Source organism: Sciurus vulgaris (assembly GCF_902686455.1).
Source record: "Sciurus vulgaris genome assembly, chromosome: 10".
Lineage (NCBI taxonomy): Eukaryota > Metazoa > Chordata > Mammalia > Rodentia > Sciuridae > Sciurus > Sciurus vulgaris.
Genome location: NC_136470.1, coordinates 133,575,983 through 133,585,410, shown reverse-complemented (window position 1 = coordinate 133,585,410; position 9,428 = coordinate 133,575,983).

The following is a 9,428-nucleotide window of genomic DNA, read 5'->3' as shown; positions in this document are numbered from 1 at the left end:
GGGAAAGTTTGTTTTTGCATATAACTATAAGTCATGAAAACGTGGCCATGCAGATATAAATGGGGTCGTGTACAGAGAGCTTAGTAGGAAACAATGCAGCCCTTTCATTGTTTCATTTGTTATTAGGAGATTGTTTGCCTATCGGAATTGACAAATCAGCAGGTATCAGCCCCCCCAACCCTCCTCTCTCATTACATTTCATCCTTCTGGTAGCCCACGAATGCAGGTAGCTGCACTACTAGTGAAATTCATTTCTGAATCTATTATCCCTTCCCCGTCTTCCTTCCTCTTCTTCCGTGGCGAGGGAAGTTTCCTTCGTATACGCAGGGGGCGCTGCGTGTCTGCGAGGTCTCGGGTGCCGGTGGCAGCGGGCCTGCTCCAGGGCTCTCTGACCAGCCACAGTCGTCCAGGGAAACGGCGCTCCCGTCAAGGCACGAGGTCAGGGACTCCTGGGGACCCTGCTTGCTGTTTGCAACACAAAAGCATATGCAGCCCCTAAACATTCCAAGAAAGACAAAGGCTGGAGCTGAAGACGTCTTAACCCTGGTTAAAACTAACCCACAGCCCACCCCCTTCGCCCGACAGAGCCCTGGAGGCTGTGACCAGGGCTTGGAGACCAAGCCAGTGGCAGCAGTTTTCAAATTTAGATCCGAATCTGGCTTGGGTTAGGAGTTGAGGTGAGGCAATCCTTGTGGTACAGTGAGGACAGGCTCTAATGCAGGATAGAAGAGCAGATAGGTCAGGAAAGGGGATCTAAAAACCTCTGAGCTTCCTGTCTGCCTGCCAGGAATGTTGATTCCCAGCTAAGACTGTTGATTTCTTAGTTCTTGGGGGAAGAGGACCCTAGCTTCACCTGATAGATCATCAACACGTGCAGGGTTTTGTTACCTGGAGTCTAGCAGGAGGTGAGCTAGAACACGTATCTGTGGGCAGGGACTTCCAGAGTCTGGGCGGTTAGACCCCAGAACTGTGGGTAAGAATTCCAAGCATCTGGGTTGTTACACCCCAGGACTCACCTGCCCCCTTTTTTCAGGAAATGTTGGCCACCTGGACCAGGCAGTGGCCTACCTTTAAGGATGGTCCACTTTGGGTAACTGAATGGGTCTGGTAATTCTATTAAGACCCCAATGCATTCGCATCCCCTCGAGGGACGGGTGTTGGGTACTGGAACTGGAAGGAATGTGAAGCTTTTGAGGTCAGCAGCTGTAGCCTGGACTACACCCTCCTGAGGCAGAAGACCCCTGCACAATTATTACATGCTCCAGATGATGCTGTAAGTTTGGGATCTGAGTGTGTCTGGAGCCTGTTTTCTTAGGTTGAAGAGGGGAGCTGGGCTGTAAGTCTGTTAGAGCAGGTAAGTGTCCCTAGGGAACAATTCAGGTCAATTTACAGCAGGCCTTGCAGAATATCTCATGTTTGTGGAATGAAGCCAGGGCATCCTCCACCCCCCATAGGAGGAATAGGGCCTACTTCAGGTCTACAATATGATTGATTTTTAAAGTGTTTAAGAAAAGTGTCACATCTGTGAATACAGAAGGAAAGAAGACTCTCCCCTTCCAAAAACCAAAAGTCATCAAGAATAGTTGGGGGGCTAAATATAAGTACATAATCATGCACCCTCAGATTTAGAAGATATTATGGAGCCACTACAAACTAAATTAAAATGTGGGGAGTGGGAGGAGGAATGAAATGTCCCTCATTTTTATTTTATGTTTTATTATGTAAACTTTTCTTGTCTTTTCCTCCATGGAATTTTCTCTCATTTTGAGAAATGCTCACAGGCTGGTCTGCTGAAAGGATTGGATCAGACAGTAGTGACCATCAGGGAATGGATTTCTCTTTTACTTTCCAAAGTTGTCACAGTCATGTGCTTTAGAGAGAAGAAATGTAGAGAAAAAATGAGTTCAGAAACTTAAAAAAGGAAATATATGTATCCCTCTTGTCCCTCTCCCAAGAAACCTTTAATTCTTTGTACCTAACACTGACTCTGGGAAAGAAAAAAAATGTTGATAATAAACCCTGTGAAATAAGCAAATTGTCATCATGAAGATTTAATTTTGTAACTCCAGCAAAGAATATTACTCATTTACTTTCTATTGTTCTTCAAGATTTTATTCTTAAGTTTAAATTTTAATGCCATTATTTTCTCATGTACAACCCATTTTTGAAATAAAGGGTTCCCTTTATGATCTGTTTTCAGTAGTGAAAGTCTCTGAAGATCTATAATATTATTTATCTGAAATTTGTAGCTCTGAGGGCTGTACACACGATGTAATTGCTTTAACATGTTTTCATAAATTACATTCAGAATGTGTCATAGTAAATTACCTTGTAATAAAATGTAAAAAATGCAATGGCTGTTGTCCTTTATTACGTTTTTAAACCATTGGTTTATCTGCACTATTTCACTTGTCAACTTGCACAATATGTTGGCTAAAGGGGCGGCACAGTTTGATAACAGAGAGCTGGGGTCCTGTGTGTAATCTTGCAGGCACGTACAGTTTGGGTCATTTCCTCATCTCCCGCCAGAAAAGACATTATCCGGCTCATATTTACATACTTTCAATATTTTCAAACAATCATAAATTATAAATTAATGAATGTTCGACAGTCTTCAGAGATCAGACTAATGAAGACATTTACCTTTTTGGTGATTTTGAGTCTCATCTTTGTAAGTTTAATGACATTTCAACGCTCACGCTTTATTAGGCTTTATTAGATTTGTCCTTCACTCCCGCTGTCATTCAGATGTCTTTGCAGAAACATCACCTGCTTCAGGTACAAGAACAAATCGACTTCGACTAGGAACCCTTAAGAACAGGGACTCTACAGCCTTAATTTTGAGGAATTTATGTCAAGTTCAGTTGAAAAGATCACTGGAAGTATTTACCCTAAAAACTGTTTAATGAAACTGCTGTTACATTTATTTCTCCACCAAGTAATGACATGGATAGTCTGACATATAAGTAGGCTGAGATAAACAATAATTTCAAAGTGATTTATAATGTCTCTGTCGGAAATGGAGGGGGAGTAACTCTGAACCTAAAATTTCTCCTTTTGGAATTTTATGAAATTTCCTTTAAAGCTGGGACAGTTTGTCAAACCATCTCCTGAATCCGAAGGCAAAGGGTCGGCCTAAATCAGGACGTGGATACAGTGTCACTCAGCTCTGAATCCTCAAAGGAAACCACAGGTATGTCTGTTCAGCCCAGGGCAGGAAAAAGGACCCTAGAAGGGCCAGGTGTCCATGAGTTGACACATTTCTCTGGAAAATGTTGGCTCCCCATGCTCTCATTATGATTAATAGCCAATGGACTTCTTAATAAAATTAAAGGTGATGAATTTAGTTTAATCCAGAGAGGTCAAATGATTAGCTTTAAGATTCATACAGTAAATCACGTGGAACAAAATGCATGTCATCACCACTCATCCCCAGCCAAAAGAGAGTTGGGGCTTTGGGCCATCTGACTCCAAACAAAGGGGAAGGAACCCAGGAAATGGGACCATCAATGTCTCTGTCATCAAGTTGCATAATTTTATTAGCCCTGGCAAATTTCATCAACCCAGTTAGTACACACCACCCCTGTGGTGCCACCAGACGCCTTGCTTTCCTTAGTCTGGCCCATCAGTCAGGACATTGCTGGTGTTGGTAGTGGTGGGAAAGGGGTGCTGGGATGTACAGGGTACTCACAATGTCCCTCATTTATATTTAAGGGGAGTGTGTGTGTGTGTGTGTGTGTGTGTGTGTGAAAGAGAGAGAGAGAGGCAACAGATTGAATTTTAGAGGTGGCTGCCTGGCTTCAAACCTTCCTAAGGGTACCCACTATATCCTTCTATGGTAACCTGGCTCTAGCCAGTGGAAGGCAGGCCGGGATGGGGATGTCTCCAAGTCCCTCACGAAGCGCTGACTTAAAGTTTAACCTTTGCCCCTTTATAAAAAATACATCAGGAATAAAACGGCAGCCCAATAAAAGCCACAATCGGAATCTATAAAAATGTTGGGAGCGACTTCAAAATATTTCCAAACACTACTTTTTTAATACACAATGGAGAGTTATTAAGCGACTTCTTGGTGAAGCTGAGCATGGCTTCCGCAATCATCAAAAATTGATATGTACCGCTAGTAAAGTAATTATGCACCATCCTGAGGATAAGGGAGCCGGCAATTGTTAATCCACTTGCACACCCGTTGACTTGCAGCATCAAGCTGCAAATAGCTTAATTAAGTCATACACGTGGACTATAACCATATTGCTCCATTGCATTATGCACACTATATCTCAATTTATTGGGACAATTAATGCCAGAGACCCACCTCAGGCGGGAACCTCATCCACTCATCCTCCATGTTTCTTTTGATTGATATTGCCCAAGCCAGAAAGCCACGAACAAATGAGAATTAAGAAAGAGAGATGACTGGTTAGAGTGGGGGTGGAATTTTTCCTGTGTAAAGTTTTGGGACCCAACAGAGTTGTCCAAGTAAGGTGCTGAAAAAGCTGAGCCCAAGCGAACGCTTTGGATACTGCAATCCAGGCTGGCTAAGTGAGTAGGTGGGAGGAGTCCCCGATAGTTTGATTAAAATGGTAAAATGCAAAACCTAGCCCTTTGGTGAATCGTAACAGTTCTTCTCAGGTCTGTTGGGACAGTTATTTAAATCAGTCCCTCCCCTCCCCACTCCTGCACACATCTGTCCGGCACAGGTAGTTCGTTGAGTTGAAAACTACAGATGGTTTCAGGTTGGATTCCACCGATTTTCCCTATTGACAACCAAGATACTGAGTTCGGTCTGGAAATTCCTGGAAATTTTCGGAGTGTGAAAATTCCAGGTGATGCAGTGCCTTGGTAGCCCCAGTAGAGTGGGCGGGCGAGGTGTAGGGTGCTGGGCCGCCTGCACCCTACGCCACAGTCGTACAGCCCAGCTTTCCAGGCAGACTCGAGTGAGGGCCTGAGCCAGGGTGGAACTCTCCATGCCCTTGCCCTTGAGGACGCGGGGTACTTGCTCCATTTGTAACCCGGGCGCCAGGCAGGGTTCCACTTTGAGTCTAAGCCGGGAAATGGCCTGGGAGTCGTTGAGGTGGTGAAGGAAGAAAAAAATATGGATAAGAAATCTAGTCCTCGTTGGCTTCTCAGAAACTGGCAGAGATTAGGAACCAACCCTGTCCTTCACCTGTCGAGATCGAAGACTGGGGGAGTCGCCCGGCGGGAGAGTGCGCGACCCGCCAGCCAGGCTCTGAGTTCCAGCCCAGCCCCGCGGGGGAGCGAGGGGAGTCACAGAGAAGTGGGAACCCCAAGCGGAGGGGACAGGGCTTCTCTGGTATCTACCACTAAGCGCTCTTGATGTGGACCCACCTCATATCTTGCCGATTTTTAGCTCAGTTGTACAAAACACGGGGGAAGGAATTCATTTTGGCAGGATATTTCAGAGGCGTGCCTTGGATTCCGTGTTTTCCCAACATCCCAGGTGCAGCTGGGGATTTCCGCCCAGAGAAGGACCGCCACCTTACCCCTGGCAATCAGCATTGGAGAAGGGGTTTCCTCCCAGCGTCTTCTGCGAAACCGACTTGAGTTGGGGGTGGGCGTGTAGCTCAGTGGTAGAGCTCTTGCTTTAGCATGCGGAAGGCCTTAGGTTTGATCCCTAGCAAACGTAAATAAATAATAATACTTGAGCAGGAAGACACTTGGGTGTTCTAATTCTATCCTTTCAGTAGCCACGTTGGTCTTCCTTCAGTTCCCCGCCTGCCTCCCCGGGGTCGTTGATTTCACTTTCTCCAAATAGAAAGGCGGCTTTCCAAAAGGGTTTCTTCAGTTCAGTTTTGGAAGTTGCTTTCCCTGTCCCTTAGGATTCCAATAATCTGAGCCTTCTGGGGAAGTTGGAGGGTCTGCAGACCAAGCAGGGAAAGGAGGGGTGGGGTGGGGTGACTGGGGCCAAACTGAAGTGGTCAGAAAGAGATCTCTGTAGGGTCCCTGGGGTCCAAGAGCACAGCTTGGGGATCTCCAGAGGTGAGAGAGGGCTGGGGCCAACTGTGATTTGTGGTTCTGTGGCAGCAAAGCCTACATCACTGTACCATCCAAACAACAGCAGCCACAGAACATCAATATTTATTGCAAACTTTCCAGAGGCATTTCACATTCACAGTTTTATGTACAACCAACGAACAAACGAAAGATCCCCTCTGAAACAGATTTTATTTCTTGTGCTCATGTTACAGATGAAGAAATAGGTGAAGGATGGTTAAAGGATTTTATTCGAGGTGACTTTCCCCCAGAAGTGGCAGAGAAGAAACTGTGCTGAAGGGCCCCATATTTTTTTCTCCTTGAACTGCCATCCTCTCAGAAAAGCCAGTTCAATGCTTCCCTCCTTTTCTCCTCCACAGCTCTCAGAGACCAAAACATCCTTAGCGCTCAACCTCCCTCCTCTTCTCTGTCTCGGTCCTCCCACCATGCCCCCAATTCCTTTCCAGGTGGCCTAGAAGGAGGAGTGGTCTCCTCTGCCCAGGTCTGAGTTGAAAATTCGCCACTGCCAACATTTAGTCCCTTAGCCTGAAGGACAATAGGCGAGTGTGGACCTCTCCAGAGGCCTTCCTGGTGGTGGCAAACTCTTAGACCCAACTACATCTTGTCAAGGCTGGTGTTAATGGGTAGAATCTGAGTGGCTTTGGGCACCCCCCATATCTCCAGAAGAAGGGCCCCAGGGCTAAGTTCAGTCTTCTGCTACACTTGCAAAGTGAGTTTCTAATTCCTCCCACTCTGTGATCTTGCTTGACCAGCATCTGACTCCAAGAACTTGACTCAAAGAGAAAGGTATATTCATTTTTCAACCTCCATTTCAAAGTTGCTGGAGCCACTGTGGTCACTCCAGTCTGTGAGTCTCTCATCCCTAGAAGATTATGAGTGAGTGGAGGAGTGCAAATAAATTTACCAGCAACCCAAGCAATGCTCTGCTCTTGAAGTTCAAGTAGGAAGGATCTGTGAGGATAAGAACCCAGCTCTTCTCATTTTCCTGGGTTGTGGTTGGGGAGCAAGGATTTGAAATAAACATATTTGTCCTTATATTCAAAAGCCTCCGCTGCCCCAGACCTTAAAGGCGGGCGGAACCTGAACCTAGAACCTGAGTGTGGCCTGCGGTGAACCCGCCCACCGCCTCTGGAGTTAGCTTCGCTCCGGGCTGGGCACTGGAAAGTTTAACTCTATTATCCAGGGAAGAATTGAAAAGTGACTTCTGCAAATCCCAAGACGTGGGGGGAGGGGGCTCACCAGCAGCTTCTCGGGTGGGGAGCGGGATGGGGGACCAAAACTGAAGTGGGAAAAAAAGCGGGGAAATCAATTGAAAAAAAAAAAAAAAAAAAAAAAAGATACACGCGGGATTAAATAAACTAAGAGGCTCAGCCTTCGGAATTCTAGATCTGGGTTTTGAAACCAAGAGGATCCCTCTACCTTTGGCCATCTGGCTGTTTTAAGCTGTGCCCCATGCTGTATGATTTTAGCTGAAAATCTCTTCCGTTGCAGCTTTGCTTTTATTGAATTCATCAAAAGCAAACTTTCCCTGAGTTTTTTTTTTTTTTTTTTTTTTTAAGAAGGCTAAAATAATACGCCGACCACTGTGACATTCTCCGCGCCCAGGCCATTTTTCATAACGCCGCGGATCCGCTTTTGTGCCTCTGAGGCGACTAAACAGATGAATAACGAGCAAAGTCTCCCTAAAGTAAGCTAGCAGCTTTTCTCAGCTCGAAAAAAGTTAACTGAAATGAGAGGTGCATGTAAAATCCCCACACCCAAAGATGGGGGTCACACTTTTATTACTCTGAAGGACAACGTTGTCTTTTTAAAGCAACTAACTCCCCACACCAGCACACACACACACACACACACAAACACACACACACACACACACACACACACACACACACACACAAGCACACTTGCTCACACAAACCATACAAACTTTAAGCCTGTGAAGCTGCCCAGGTGGTGTTTGCAGAATTTTGGTTAAGAAAGAAGTGAGAAGTATTTGAAACAGATTCTAGCTGGCAAGATATGATAAGGGTAAACTGGTTTTGTTTTATTTTTGTTTTAGTTCTTTTCTTCTTTTTCTTTTTTTCTTCTTCTTTTTTTCCTTCCTCTTCTTCTTTTTTCTTTCTTTCTTTCTTTCTTTTTTTTTTTTTTTTTCCTGTAACCGAAACTAGTTTGTTAGTTTGTTTCTGGCAAGAGGAAAGAAAAGATTGCCGCACTAAAGGAAGAATCAAAGTGTTTAAAGGACGCTCAAAATGTAGTATTGTGGCAGGTCGGGGTAAGTTAAATTTACTTCTGTTTTCTCTTTGGTTTCTGAACGCAGTGAAAATGCACTGGTGTTCTGTTGTTTTCAAAAATTAGAAAGCAACTGCCGTGCCTTCCTGGGCTGACTGTGTCCTGTGACTTTGCTCTGCTTCTGTGGGTGTTTTAAAGGGAGACTCTTTCTCCTTGAGCCCTGCAATCCTAGTCCCAGAGGCCCGCAAGCCCTGAGTCGCCAAGGTTTGGAGAGCCGCGCTCGGGCCACAGAGGCAACAAGTCCTGGACTCTCTCGCCCCAGGCGAGCGCCGCGCCGCGCCACAGCTGAGCCAGTGGTCCGCCAGACTCTCAGGAATGAATTTTGCACGTGTAAACTACTTGCTTGTGGACGCGCACAGCTGCGACTCTCGGGTTTATCTGGGGAAAATGTTCTTCCCTTAAATGGACGATTTGGAAAAACTCAGCCATTGGTTCTCGCCAGATGATTATCGATGCAAAGTAAACCCTACGGGTTGGAGTGCGCGCGCGTTTGTTTAACCCTAAAAATATTCCACTTCCGAGTTGCTCAAGTTGACATCCACTCGAAATCACTAGTATTTTTTTTTCCCCAGGGGCTGGGAAAATAATGAGGCATGATCTTTGGGAGATGGTGCAGACATATTAGGGTGGGAGGCATATTTCAACGGAAAGCGATGCCCTGTGTTCTCTGAATGTAGGAAAGTGGCCCCAAAGAAACTCGAAACGCGGCTCCCAGTGCGCGCGCACACACAGTTCCACAGACTTGTGTTACAAATGCGTAGTTTATATACACTTGGTTGCCACTGACGCACGGTTTTGGGATTCAGTTCTGTGGTTTGAATGATATTGCTGGTCTGCTGTGTGTTTTCTTGGCATGTATTTTCAGACGCCAGTGCCGAGTGGCAGTGCATTTAATTAAAAAGCGACCAGTAAACATTTGCTGCTTTCCCTTACCCAGGAACGTGAAAATAAACACGTGCTGCGCCGGAGGTTGGGCAGAGCTGATCCAGATGTTGACCAACACATCTTTGCCAATTTTATTTCTGAGGAAGCCCAGGACATTGAATAGGGAGCGGGAGAGAAATTGACCAGGGGAACTAATTGATCAGAGGCGATTTTGTTCATCAGCAGGAGCGACTCCTGCG